This window comes from Phyllobates terribilis, unplaced genomic scaffold (assembly GCF_046119375.1).
Source record: "Phyllobates terribilis strain yellow unplaced genomic scaffold, ASM4611937v1 Scaffold_186__1_contigs__length_3700242, whole genome shotgun sequence".
NCBI classification, from domain to species: domain Eukaryota; kingdom Metazoa; phylum Chordata; class Amphibia; order Anura; family Dendrobatidae; genus Phyllobates; species Phyllobates terribilis.
In genome coordinates, this window is record NW_027362946.1 from 1999934 (window position 1) to 2014828 (window position 14895).

The following is a 14895-nucleotide window of genomic DNA, read 5'->3' on the forward strand; positions in this document are numbered from 1 at the left end:
TTTTTAAACTTCAGCGGAATTCCAAGAACAATGGAAGAGTTTCAAAGCATTGTTAAACATCAGCAGAATTCCGAGAACAACGGAAGAGTTCCAAAGCTTGTTAAACATAAGCGGAATTCCGAGAACAATAAAAGAGTTCCAAAGCATTTTTAAACTTCAGCGAAATTCTAAGAATAATGGAAGAGTTCCAAAGCATTGTTAAACTTCAGCGGAATTCCGAGAAAAATAGAAGAGTTCCAAAGCATTTTTAAACTTCAGGGAATTCTGAGAACAATGGAAGAATTCCAAGCATTTTTAAACTTCAGCAGAATTCCGAGAACAATGAAAGAGTTCCAAAGCATTGTTAAATATCAGCAGAATTCCCAGAACAATGGAAGAGTTCCAAAGCATTTTTAAATTTCAGCGGAATTCAGAGAACAATGGAACAATTCCAAAGCATTTTTTAACTTCAGCAGAATTCTGAGAACAATGGAAGAGTTCCAATGCATTTTTAAACTTTAGCAGTATTTTGAAAACAGTGGAAGAGTTTCAAAGCATTGTTAAACTTCAGCGGAATTCCGAGAACAATGGAAGAGTTCCAAAGCATTTTTAAACTTCAGCGGAATTCCGATAACAATGGAAGAGTTCCAATGCATTTTTAAATTTCAGCAGAATTCCGAGAACAATGAAAGAGTTCCAAAGCAATGTTAAACTTCAGCATAATTCCGAGAACAATGGAAGAGTTCCAGAGCATTGTTAAACATCAGCGGAATTCCGAGAACAAGGGAAGAGTTCCAAAGCATTGTTACCGATCAGCAGAATTGTGAGAACAATGGAAGAGTTTCAAAACATTTTTAAACTTCATCAGAATTCCGAGAACAATGGAAGAGTTCCAAAGCATTTTTAAACTTCAGCGGAATTCCAAGAACAATGGAAGAGTTTCAAAGCATTGTTAAACATCAGCAGAATTCCGAGAACAACGGAAGAGTTCCAAAGCTTGTTAAACATAAGCGGAATTCCGAGAACAATAAAAGAGTTCCAAAGCATTTTTAAACTTCAGCGAAATTCTAAGAATAATGGAAGAGTTCCAAAGCATTGTTAAACTTCAGCGGAATTCCGAGAAAAATAGAAGAGTTCCAAAGCATTTTTAAACTTCAGGGAATTCTGAGAACAATGGAAGAATTCCAAGCATTTTTAAACTTCAGCAGAATTCCGAGAACAATGAAAGAGTTCCAAAGCATTGTTAAATATCAGCAGAATTCCCAGAACAATGGAAGAGTTCCAAAGCATTTTTAAATTTCAGCGGAATTCAGAGAACAATGGAACAATTCCAAAGCATTTTTTAACTTCAGCAGAATTCTGAGAACAATGGAAGAGTTCCAATGCATTTTTAAACTTTAGCAGTATTTTGAAAACAGTGGAAGAGTTTCAAAGCATTGTTAAACTTCAGCGGAATTCCGAGAACAATGGAAGAGTTCCAAAGCATTTTTAAACTTCAGCGGAATTCCGAGAACAATGGAAGAGTTCCAATGCATTTTTAAATTTCAGCAGAATTCCGAGAACAATGAAAGAGTTCCAAAGCAATGTTAAACTTCAGCATAATTCCGAGAACAATGGAAGAGTTCCAGAGCATTGTTAAACATCAGCGGAATTCCGAGAACAAGGGAAGAGTTCCAAAGCATTGTTACCGATCAGCAAAATTCAGAGAACAATGAAAAAGTTCCAAAGAATTTTTAAACTTCAGCAGAATTCCGAGAACAATGGAAGAGTTCCAATGCATTTTTAAACATCAGCGGAATTCCAAGAACAATGGAAGTGCTCCAAAGCATTTTTAAACTTCAGCATAATTCCGAGAACAATGGAAGAGTTCCAAAGCATTTTTAACCTTCAGCAGAATTCTGAGAACAATGGAAGAATTGCAAAGCATTTTTAAACTAGAGCAGTATTCCAATAACAATGGATGAGTTCCAAAGCATTGTTAAACTTTAGCGGAACTCCGAGAACAATGAAAGAGTTTCAAAGCATTGTTAAACATCAGCGGAATTCCGAGAACAATGGAAGAGTTGCAAAGCATTGTTAAACATCAGCAAAAGCCCGAGAACAATGGAAGAGTTCCAAAGCATTTTTAAACTTCAGCGGAATTCCAATAACAATGGAAGAGTTGCAAAGCATTGTTAATAATCAGCGGAATTCCAGGAACAATGGAAGAGTTCCAAAGCATTTTTAAATTTCAGGAGAATTCCGAGAACAATGGAAGAGTTCCAAAGCATTTTTAAACTTCAGCAAAATTCCGAGTACAATGGAAGAATACCAAAGCATTTTGAAACTTCAGCGGAATGTCAAGAATAATGGAAGAGTTCCAAAACATTTTTAAACTTCAGAGAATTCCTAGAATAAAGGAAGAGTTCCAAAGCATTTTTAAAGTTCAACGAAATTCCGAGAACAATGGAAGAGTTCCAAAGCATTTTTAAACTTCAGCGCAATTCTGAGAACAATGGAAGAGTTCCAAGCATTTTTAAACTTTAGCAGAATTCAGAGAACAATGGAAGAATTCCAAAGCATTGTTAAACATCAACAGAATTCCGAGAACAATGGAAGAGTTCCAAAGCATTTTTAAACTTCAGTGGAATTCCGAGAACAATGGAAGAATTCCAAAGCATTTTTTAACTTCAGCAGAATTCTGAGAACAATGGAAGAGTTCCAATGCATTTTTAAACTTCAGCAGTATTCCGAGAAAAACGGAAGAGTTTCAAAGCATTGCTAAACTTCAGCGGAATTCCGAGAACAATGGAAGAGTTCCAAAGCATTTTTAAACTTCAGCGGAATTCCGAAAACAATGGAGGATTCCAAAGCTTTTTTAAACTTCAGCAGAATTCTGAGAACAATGGAAGTGTTCCAATGCATTTTTAAACTTCAGCAGTATTCCGAGAACAATGGAAGAGTTCCAAAGCATTTTTATACTTCAGCGAAATTCCGATAACAATGGAAGAGTTCAAAAGCATTGTTAAACATCAACGGAATTCCAAGAACAATGGAAGAGCTCCAAAGCATTTTTAAACTTCAGCATAATTCCGAGAACAATGGAAGAGTTCCAAAGCACTGTTAAACATCAGCGGAATTACGAGAACAATGGAAAAGTTCCAAAGCATGTTTAAACTTCAGCAGAATTCCGAGAACAATGGAAGAGTTCCAAAGCATTTTTAAACTTCAGCGGAATTCTGAGAACAATGGAAGAGTACCAAAGCATTTTTAAACTTCAGTGGAATTCTGAGAACAATGGAAGAGTTCCAAAGCATATTTAAACATCAGCGGAATTACGAGAACAATGGAAGAGTTCCAAAGCATTGTTAAACATTAGTGGAATTCCAAGAACAATGGAAAAGTTCCAAAGCATTTTTAAACTTCAGCAGAGTTCCGAGAACAATGGAAGAGTTCGAAAGCATTGACAAATATCAGCGGAATTCCGAGAACAAAGGAAGAGTTCCAAAGCATTTTTAAACTTCAGCGGAATTCCGATAACAATGGAAGAGTTCCAAAGCACTGTTAAACATCTGCGGAATTCTAAAAACAATGGAAGAGTTCCCAAGCATTTTTAAACTTCAGCAGAATTCCTAGAACAATGGAACAATTCCAAAGCTTTTTTAAATTTCAGTGAAATTCTGAGAGCAATGGAAGAGTTCCAAAGTATTTTTAAACTTCAGCGGAATTCCGAGAACAGTGTTAGAGTTCCAAAGCATATTTAAACTTCACCGGAATTCCGAGAATAATGGAAGAGTTCCAAGGCATTTTTAAACTTTAGCGGAATTGCGAGAACAATGGAAGAGTACCAAAGCATTTTTAAACTTCAGTGGAATTCTGAGAACAATGGAAGAGTTTCAAAGCATATTTAAACATCAGCAGAATTACGAGAACAATGGAAGAGTTCCAAAGCATTGTTAAACATTAGTGGAATTCCAAGAACAATGGAAAAGTTCCAAAGCATTTTTAAACTTCAGCAGAGTTCCGAGAACACTGGAAGAGTTCGAAAGCATTGATTAATATCAGCGGAATTCCGAGAACAAAGGAAGAGTTCCAAAGCATTTTTAAACGTCAGCGGAATTCTGAGAACAATGGAAGAGTTCCAAAGCAGTGTTAAACATCAGCGGAATTACGAGAACAATGGAAAAGTTCCAAAGCATGTTTAAACTTCAGCAGAGTTCCGAGAACAATGGAAGAGTTCGAAAGCATTGATAAATATCAGCGGAAGTCCGAGAACAAAGGAAGAGTTCTAAAGAATTTTTAAACTTCAGCGGAATTCCGAGAACAATGGAAGAGTTCCAAACCAGTGTTAAACATCAGCGGAATTACGAGAACAATGGAAAAGTTCCAAAGCAGTGTTAAACATCAGCGGAATTACGAGAACAATGGAAAAGTTCCAAAGCATGTTTAAACTTCAGCAGAATTCCGAGAACAATGGAAGAGTTCCAAAGCATTTTTAAACTTCAGCGGAATTCTGAGAACAATGGAAGAGTTCCAAAGCATTTTTAAACTTCAGCGGAATTCTGAGAACAATGGAAGAGTTTCAAAGCATTGTTAAACATCAGCGGAATTCCGAGAACAATGGAAGAGTTCCAAAGCATTGTAAAACATTACTGGAATTCCAAGAACAATGGAAAAGTTCCAAAGCATTTTTAAACTTCACCAGAATATCGAGAACAATGGAACAGTTCCAAAGTATTTTTAAACTTCATCAGAATTCCGAGAACAATGGAAGAGTTCCAAAGCATTGATAAACATCAGCGAAATTCCGAAAACAATGGAAGAGTTCCAAAGCATTGTTAAACATTAGCGGAATTCCGAGACTAAGAGTGGCCACCACTGGGCATACACCTGCAAAGTGTAGACAGCTGCTCGTTCCACCCCCCCCCCCCTTAATTGGTTCTCCTCCCTTCCACCGGTGTTGAGGCGGGTGGGAACAGCAGGGGGTGAGGGTGCTGTGCTAAAATAGGTGGAGTTATGCAGATCTAAAACACATGGATTGCAGCAGCAGCAAGCCAAAAAGTGCAGTCATGTAAGGGATCTAGAGGTTGACAACATGTCTTCTTAACGGGAGTCCAGGTGCCCATCTCCACCAATGGACTTTTCAGGATCCGAGGGTGGTACCGTAGGCCGAAACCAATTCTGGTTATCGCTTCTCGGCCTGCTCAGAGACTATTCCATCGTGGACGGTCCGGAGGACGAGAATGAGGACTCAACTCCTCCTCTCCCTCTCCCCTTATGTGTCTTGTCTTTCAATAAAGCTTCGGGCCTGTGATTTTCACCTCCCCATCCCCTTTTTCCCAATCCCCATCCCTTATCACGGTTCGTCGTACTGTATTGATTGACACGCTTTTTCTTTCAGATTGAGTGTTTTGTGTAGCATAGGGGTGTGATGTGTCTAGTTAGTGCGTCGTATCCTCATGCTACGTAAATATGATGTAGAATTCTGTGTGTACTGGGCTGCGGCACTGTACACTGTCTGTTAACTTATTTTCTGTGCTAATAAAAGATATATTCAATCAAAATCTGTTCTTATCAGTTTAATATCTGATACGTCCCCTATCTGGGGACCATATATTAAATGGATTTTTAGAACAGGGAGATGGTAAAACAGCTTGCTCTGTTCACTCCACGCATTGACCTGGTATTGCAGCATTTCCAGGACCGGTGAACTCCTTCTTTAATGCAGTTTCTAAAATCAGACAGAATTGAATTCAATATATTTTGTTGCTTTTGCTTGTTTGTTGCATTTTTGGAAGGACATTTTTGCCTTGCTTTTCTTCCCCTCATTGGATTTTTCATGTTACAAGTTGCAGAAGCCAGATGACAAACTTGTTTTGGTTCAACTTCAGAAACTCTGCATTGCATTTTAATCTACTGTAATGCAATGCTATGTATCCAGCTATACCCCCCTTTCCTTTCTTTTGGATAAAAAGCCATATTAGGCAAGCATTTTGGAGCTTTCACCTAACTAACTACAGGTGGTGAGATAAGCTGCACAATATAATTGTTCTTTCAGTATATTGTTGCACACACACCATCTATTTAGCAAATGCCCTTGTTATCAACAGCAGCCGTTTAAACTCACCTGAGCTAACAGGTATGTGTGCTGGTTACTCTGCTGCACTTAAAATTTCTTTTTTGGCTTGCTCCAATGCCTTTTCTGAAACGTTGTCTCCCTCTGGTGGAACACTGACTTCTTTCATTTAACCCCTGCAGACTATAAAAAATAACCCAACCCAAAAAGTTTGGTTGATTAGTCTGTGGCATTCTTTTAAACTGTTGCTTATGGCGGTCTCTGCGAACTTCTCAGTGCCGTTCAGCCAGCCAGGTATCCTGCCTGCAGTAGATGGAATGTGGCAATGGAACGCTGGCTGTGCGTGTCATAACAGGCTCTGAGCCTTTATATACCTGCGCACGGCAGCAGCCACCTTCAGTCTGCTGCTGGACAGCCAGCAGCAGCAGGAAAGGTAAGTAATCAGCAACACTCCCGCTAAGTGTAGACAGCTGCTCGTTCCACCCCCCCCCTTAATTGGTTCTCCTCCCTTCCACCGGTGTTGACGCGGGTGGGAACAGCAGGGGGTGAGGGTGCTGTGCTAAAATAGGTGGAGTTGTGCAGATCTAAAACGTGGATTGCAGCAGCAGCAAGCCAAAAAGTGCAGTCATGTAAGGGATCTAGAGGTTGACAACATGTCTTCTTAACGGGAGTCCAGGTGCCCATCTCCACCAATGGACTTTTCAGGATCCGAGGGTGGTACCGTAGGCCGAAACCAATTCTGGTTATCACTTCTCGGCCTGCTCAGAGACTATTCCATTGTGGACGGTCCGGAGGACGAGGATGAGGACTAAACTCCTCCTCCCCCTCTCCCCTGATGTGTCTTGTCTTTCAATAACGCTTCGGGCCTTTGATTTTCCCCTCCCCATCACCTTTTTCCCAATCCCCATCCCTTATCACGGTTCGTGGTACTGTATTGATTGACACGCTTTTTCTTTCAGATTGAGTGTTTTGTGTAGCATAGGGGTGTGATGTGTCTAGTTAGTGCGTCGTATCCTCATGCTATGTAAATATGATGTAGAATTCTGTGTGTACTGGGCTGCGGCACTGTACACTGTCTGTTAACTTATTTTCTGTGCTAATAAAAGATATATTCAATCAAAATCTGTTCTTATCAGTTTAATATCTGATACGTCCCTTATCTGGGGACCATATATTAAATGGATTTTTAGAACAGGGAGATGGTAAAAGAGCTTGCTCTGTCCACTCCATGCATTGACCTGGTATTGCAGCATTTCCAGGACCGGTGCACTCCTTCTTTAATGCAGTTTCTGAAATCAGAAAGAATTGAATTCAATACATTTTGTTGCTTTTGCTTGTTTGTTGCATTTTTGGAAGGACATTTTAGCCTTGTTTTCTTCCCCTCATTGGATTTTTCATGTTACAAGTTGCAGAAGCCAGATGACAAACTTGTTTTGGTTCAACTTCAGAAACTCTGCATTGCATTTTAATCTACTGTAATGCAATGCTATGTATCCAGCTATACCCCCCTTTCCTTCCTTTTGGATAAACAGCCATATTAGGCAAGCATTTTGGAGCTTTCACCTAACTAACTACAGGTGGTGAGATAAGCTGCACAATATAATTGTTCTTTCAGTATATTGTTGCACACACACCATCTATTTAGCAAATGCCCTTGTTATCAACAGCAGCCGTTTAAACTCACCTGAGCTAACAGGTATGTGCGCTGGTTATACTCTGCTGCACTTAAAATTTCTTTTTTGGCTTGCTCCAATGCCTTTTCTGAAACATTGTCTCCCTCTGGTGGAACACTGACTTCTTTCATTTAACGCCTGCAGACTATAAAAAATAACCCAACCCAAAAAGTTTGGTTGATTAGTCTGTGGCATTCTTTTAAACTGTTGCTTATGGCGGTCTCTGTGAGCTTCTCAGTGCCGTTCAGCCAGCCAGGTATCCTGCCTGCAGTAGATGGAATGTGGCAATGGAACGCTGGCTGCGCGTGTCATAATAGGCTCTGAGCCTTTATATACCTGCGCACGGCAGCAGCCACCTTCAGTCTGCTGCTGGACAGCCAGCAGCAGCAGGAAAGGTAAGTAATCAGCAGCACTCCTGCTAAGTGTAGACAGCTGCTCGTTCCACCCCCCCCCCTTAATTGGTTCTCCTCCCTTCCACCGGTGTTGAGGTGGGTGGGAACAGCAGGGGGTGAGGGTGCTGTGCTAATATAGGTGGAGTTATGCATATCTAAAACGCGTGGATTGCGGCAGCAGCAAGCCGAAAAGTGCAGGCATGTAAGGGATCTAGAGCTTGACAACATGTCTTCTTAACGGGAGTCCAGGTGCCCATCTCCACCAATGGACTTTTCAGGATCCGAGGGTGGTACCGTAGGCCGAAACCAATTCTGGTTATCGCTTCTCGGCCTGCTCAGAGACTATTCCATCGTGGACGGTCCGGAGGACGAGGATGAGGACTAAACTCCTCCTCCCCCTCTCCCCTTATGTGTCTTGTCTTTCAATAAAGCTTCGGGCCTGTGATTTTCCCCTCCCCATCCCCTTTTTCCCAATCCCCATCCCTTATCACGGTTCGTGGTACTGTGTTGATTGACATGCTTTTTCTTTCAGGTTGAGTGTTTTGTGTAGCATAGGGGTGTGATGTGTCTAGTTAGTGCGTCGTATCCTCATGCTATGTAAATATGATGTAGAATTCTGTGTGTACTGGGCTGCGGCACTGTACACTGTCTGTTAACTTATTTTCTGTGCTAATAAAAGATATATTCAATCAAAATCTGTTCTTATCAGTTTAATATCTGATACGTCCCCTATCTGGGGACCATATATTAAATGGATTTTTAGAACAGGGAGATGGTAAAAGAGCTTGCTCTGTCCACTCCACACATTGACCTGGTATTGCAGCATTTCCAGGACCAGTGCACTCATTCTTTAATGCAGTTTCTAAAATCAGAAAGAATTGAATTCAATACATTTTGTTGCTTTTGCTTGTTTGTTGCATTTTTGGAAGGACATTTTAGCCTTGCTTTTCTTCCCCTCATTGGATTTTTCATGTTACAAGTTGCAGAAGCCAGATGACAAACTTGTTTTGGTTCAACTTCAGAAACTCTGCATTGCATTTTAATCTACTGTAATGCAATGCTATGTATCCAGCTATACCCCCCTTTCCTTCCTTTTGGATAAACAGCCATATTAGGCAAGCATTTTGGAGCTTTCACCTAACTAACTACAGGTGGTGAGATAAGCTGCACAATATAATTGTTCTTTCAGTATATTGTTGCACACACACCATCTATTTAGCAAATGCCCTTGTTATCAACAGCAGCCGTTTAAACTCACCTGAGCTAACAGGTATGTGCGCTGGTTATACTCTGCTGCACTTAAAATGTCTTTTTTGACTTGCTCCAATGCCTTTTCTGAAACGTTGTCTCCCTCTGGTGGAACACTGACTTCTTTCATTTAACGCCTGCAGACTATAAAAAATAACCCAACCCAAAAAGTTTGGTTGATAAGTCTGTGGCATTCTTTTAAACTGTTGCTTATGGCGGTCTCTGTGAGCTTCTCAGTGCCGTTCAGCCAGCCAGGTATCCTGCCTGCAGTAGATGGAATGTGGCAATGGAACGCTGGCTGCGCGTGTCATAATAGGCTCTGAGCCTTTATATACCTGCGCACGGCAGCAGCCACCTTCAGTCTGCTGCTGGACAGCCAGCAGCAGCAGGAAAGGTAAGTAATCAGCAACACTCCCGCTAAGTGTAGACAGCTGCTCGTTCCACCCCCCCCCTTAATTGGTTCTCCTCCCTTCCACCGGTGTTGACGCGGGTGGGAACAGCAGGGGGTGAGGGTGCTGTGCTAAAATAGGTGGAGTTGTGCAGATCTAAAACGTGGATTGCAGCAGCAGCAAGCCAAAAAGTGCAGTCATGTAAGGGATCTAGAGGTTGACAACATGTCTTCTTAACGGGAGTCCAGGTGCCCATCTCCACCAATGGACTTTTCAGGATCCGAGGGTGGTACCGTAGGCCGAAACCAATTCTGGTTATCACTTCTCGGCCTGCTCAGAGACTATTCCATTGTGGACGGTCCGGAGGACGAGGATGAGGACTAAACTCCTCCTCCCCCTCTCCCCTGATGTGTCTTGTCTTTCAATAACGCTTCGGGCCTTTGATTTTCCCCTCCCCATCACCTTTTTCCCAATCCCCATCCCTTATCACGGTTCGTGGTACTGTGTTGATTGACATGCTTTTTCTTTCAGATTGAGTGTTTTGTGTAGCATAGGGGTGTGATGTGTCTAGTTAGTGCGTCGTATCCTCATGCTATGTAAATATGATGTAGAATTCTGTGTGTACTGGGCTGCGGCACTGTACACTGTCTGTTAACTTATTTTCTGTGCTAATAAAAGATATATTCAATCAAAATCTGTTCTTATCAGTTTAATATCTGATACGTCCCTTATCTGGGGACCATATATTAAATGGATTTTTAGAACAGGGAGATGGTAAAAGAGCTTGCTCTGTCCACTCCACGCATTGACCTGGTATTGCAGCATTTCCAGGACCGGTGCACTCCTTCTTTAATGCAGTTTCTGAAATCAGAAAGAATTGAATTCAATACATTTTGTTGCTTTTGCTTGTTTGTTGCATTTTTGGAAGGACATTTTAGCCTTGTTTTCTTCCCCTCATTGGATTTTTCATGTTACAAGTTGCAGAAGCCAGATGACAAACTTGTTTTGGTTCAACTTCAGAAACTCTGCATTGCATTTTAATCTACTGTAATGCAATGCTATGTATCCAGCTATACCCCCCTTTCCTTCCTTTTGGATAAACAGCCATATTAGGCAAGCATTTTGGAGCTTTCACCTAACTAACTACAGGTGGTGAGATAAGCTGCACAATATAATTGTTCTTTCAGTATATTGTTGCACACACACCATCTATTTAGCAAATGCCCTTGTTATCAACAGCAGCCGTTTAAACTCACCTGAGCTAACAGGTATGTGCGCTGGTTATACTCTGCTGCACTTAAAATTTCTTTTTTGGCTTGCTCCAATGCCTTTTCTGAAACATTGTCTCCCTCTGGTGGAACACTGACTTCTTTCATTTAACGCCTGCAGACTATAAAAAATAACCCAACCCAAAAAGTTTGGTTGATTAGTCTGTGGCATTCTTTTAAACTGTTGCTTATGGCGGTCTCTGTGAGCTTCTCAGTGCCGTTCAGCCAGCCAGGTATCCTGCCTGCAGTAGATGGAATGTGGCAATGGAACGCTGGCTGCGCGTGTCATAATAGGCTCTGAGCCTTTATATACCTGCGCACGGCAGCAGCCACCTTCAGTCTGCTGCTGGACAGCCAGCAGCAGCAGGAAAGGTAAGTAATCAGCAGCACTCCTGCTAAGTGTAGACAGCTGCTCGTTCCACCCCCCCCCCCCTTAATTGGTTCTCCTCCCTTCCACCGGTGTTGAGGTGGGTGGGAACAGCAGGGGGTGAGGGTGCTGTGCTAATATAGGTGGAGTTATGCATATCTAAAACGCGTGGATTGCGGCAGCAGCAAGCCGAAAAGTGCAGGCATGTAAGGGATCTAGAGCTTGACAACATGTCTTCTTAACGGGAGTCCAGGTGCCCATCTCCACCAATGGACTTTTCAGGATCCGAGGGTGGTACCGTAGGCCGAAACCAATTCTGGTTATCGCTTCTCGGCCTGCTCAGAGACTATTCCATCGTGGACGGTCCGGAGGACGAGGATGAGGACTAAACTCCTCCCCCCCCTCTCCCCTTATGTGTCTTGTCTTTCAATAAAGCTTCGGGCCTGTGATTTTCCCCTCCCCATCCCCTTTTTCCCAATCCCCATCCCTTATCACGGTTCGTGGTACTGTGTTGATTGACATGCTTTTTCTTTCAGGTTGAGTGTTTTGTGTAGCATAGGGGTGTGATGTGTCTAGTTAGTGCGTCGTATCCTCATGCTATGTAAATATGATGTAGAATTCTGTGTGTACTGGGCTGCGGCACTGTACACTGTCTGTTAACTTATTTTCTGTGCTAATAAAAGATATATTCAATCAAAATCTGTTCTTATCAGTTTAATATCTGATATGTCCCCTATCTGGGGACCATATATTAAATGGATTTTTAGAACAGGGAGATGGTAAAAGAGCTTGCTCTGTCCACTCCACACATTGACCTGGTATTGCAGCATTTCCAGGACCAGTGCACTCATTCTTTAATGCAGTTTCTAAAATCAGAAAGAATTGAATTCAATACATTTTGTTGCTTTTGCTTGTTTGTTGCATTTTTGGAAGGACATTTTAGCCTTGCTTTTCTTCCCCTCATTGGATTTTTCATGTTACAAGTTGCAGAAGCCAGATGACAAACTTGTTTTGGTTCAACTTCAGAAACTCTGCATTGCATTTTAATCTACTGTAATGCAATGCTATGTATCCAGCTATACCCCCCTTTCCTTCCTTTTGGATAAACAGCCATATTAGGCAAGCATTTTGGAGCTTTCACCTAACTAACTACAGGTGGTGAGATAAGCTGCACAATATAATTGTTCTTTCAGTATATTGTTGCACACACACCATCTATTTAGCAAATGCCCTTGTTATCAACAGCAGCCGTTTAAACTCACCTGAGCTAACAGGTATGTGCGCTGGTTATACTCTGCTGCACTTAAAATGTCTTTTTTGACTTGCTCCAATGCCTTTTCTGAAACGTTGTCTCCCTCTGGTGGAACACTGACTTCTTTCATTTAACGCCTGCAGACTATAAAAAATAACCCAACCCAAAAAGTTTGGTTGATAAGTCTGTGGCATTCTTTTAAACTGTTGCTTATGGCGGTCTCTGTGAGCTTCTCAGTGCCGTTCAGCCAGCCAGGTATCCTGCCTGCAGTAGATGGAATGTGGCAATGGAACGCTGGCTGCGCGTGTCATAATAGGCTCTGAGCCTTTATATACCTGCGCACGGCAGCAGCCACCTTCAGTCTGCTGCTGGACAGCCAGCAGCAGCAGGAAAGGTAAGTAATCAGCAACACTCCTGCTAAGTGTAGACAGCTGCTCGTTCCACCCCCCCCCCCTTAATTGGTTCTCCTCCCTTCCACCGGTGTTGAGGCGGGTGGGAACAGCAGGGGTTGAGGGTGCTGTGCTAAAATAGGTGGAGTTATGCAGATCTAAAATGCGTGGATTGCAGCAGCAGCAAGCCGAAAAGTGCAGTCATGTAAGGGATCTAGAGGTTGACAACATGTCTTCTTAACAGGAGTCCAGGTGCCCATCTCCACAAATGGACTTTTCAGGATCCGAGGGTGGTACCGTAGGCCGAAACCAATTCTGGTTATCGCTTCTCGGCCTGCTCAGAGACTATTCCATCGTGGACGGTCCGGAGGACGAGAATGAGGACTAAACTCCTCCTCCCCCTCTCCCCTTATGTGTCTTGCCTTTCAATAAAGCTTCGGGCCTGTGATTTTCCCCTCCCCATCCCCTTTTTCCCAATCCCCATCCCTTATCACGGTTCGTCGTACTGTATTGATTGACACGCTTTTTCTTTCAGATTGAGTGTCTTGTGTAGCATAGGGGTGTGATGTGTCTAGTTAGTGCGTCGTATCTTCATGCTATGTAAATATGATGTAGAATTCTGTGTGTACTGGGCTGCGGCACTGTACACTGTCTGTTAACTTATTTTCTGTGCTAATAAAAGATATATTCAATCAAAATCTGTTCTTATCAGTTTAATATCTGATACGTCCCCTATCTGGGGACCATATATTAAATGGATTTTTAGAACAGGGAGATGGTAAAAGAGCTTGCTCTGTCCACTCCACGCATTGACCTGGTATTGCAGCATTTCCAGGACCGGTGCACTCCTTCTTTAATGCAGTTTCTAAAATCAGAAAGAATTGAATTCAATACATTTTGTTGCTTTTGCTTGTTTGTTGCATTTTTGGAAGGACATTTTAGCCTTGCTTTTCTTCCCCTCATTGGATTTTTCATGTTACAAGTTGCAGAAGCCAGATGACAAACTTGTTTTGGTTCAACTTCAGAAACTCTGCATTGCATTTTAATCTACTGTAATGCAATGCTATGTATCCAGCTATACCCCCCTTTCCTTCCTTTTGGATAAACAGCCATATTAGGCAAGCATTTTGGAGCTTTCACCTAACTAACTACAGGTGGTGAGATAAGCTGCACATTATAATTGTTCTTTCAGTATATTGTTGCACACACACCATCTATTTAGCAAATGCCCTTCTTATCAACAGCAGCCGTTTAAACTCACCTGAGCTAACAGGTATGTGCGCTGGTTATACTCTGCTGCACTTAAAATTTCTTTTTTGGCTTGCTCCAATGCCTTTTCTGAAACGTTGTCTCCCTCTGGTGGAACACTGACTTCTTTCATTTAACGCCTGCAGACTATAAAAAATAGCCCAACCCAAAAAGTTTGGTTGATTAGTCTGTGGCATTCTTTTAAACTGTTGCTTATGGCGGTCTCTGTGAGCTTCTCAGTGCCGTTCAGCCAGCCAGGTATCCTGCCTGCAGTAGATGGAATGTGGCAATGGAACACTGCTGCACGTGTCACAATAGGCTCTGAGCCTTTATATACCTGCGCACGGCAGCAGCCACCTTCAGTCTGCTGCTGGACAGCCAGCAGCAGCAGGAAAGGTAAGTAATCAGCAACACTCCTGCTAAGTGTAGACAGCTGCTCGTTCCACCCCCCCCTTAATTGGTTCTCCTCCCTTCCACTGGTGTTGAGGCGGGTGGGAACAGCAGGGGGTGAGGGTGCTGTGCTAAAATAGGTGGAGTTATGCAGATCTAAAACGCGTGGATTGCAGCAGCAGCAAGCCGAAAAGTGCAGGCATGTAAGGGATCTAGAGGTTGACAACTTGTCTTCTTAACGGGAG

General features: G+C 42.2%; 1 protein-coding gene and 6 pseudogenes across 1 annotated transcript in view; 6 read left to right on the forward strand and 1 right to left on the reverse strand.

Moving 5' to 3' along the window:
• LOC141212801 (uncharacterized) overlaps window positions 1-14895 on the reverse strand; it is a 330767-nt gene that overhangs the window by 209039 nt on the left and 106833 nt on the right. The window lies entirely within an intron of this gene.
• LOC141212824 (U2 spliceosomal RNA) lies at window positions 5507-5675 on the forward strand (annotated as a pseudogene).
• On the forward strand, window positions 7141-7309 carry LOC141212822 (U2 spliceosomal RNA; annotated as a pseudogene).
• LOC141212830 (U2 spliceosomal RNA) lies at window positions 8779-8947 on the forward strand (annotated as a pseudogene).
• On the forward strand, window positions 10415-10583 carry LOC141212821 (U2 spliceosomal RNA; annotated as a pseudogene).
• Window positions 12055-12223, forward strand: LOC141212829 (U2 spliceosomal RNA; annotated as a pseudogene).
• LOC141212828 (U2 spliceosomal RNA) lies at window positions 13695-13863 on the forward strand (annotated as a pseudogene).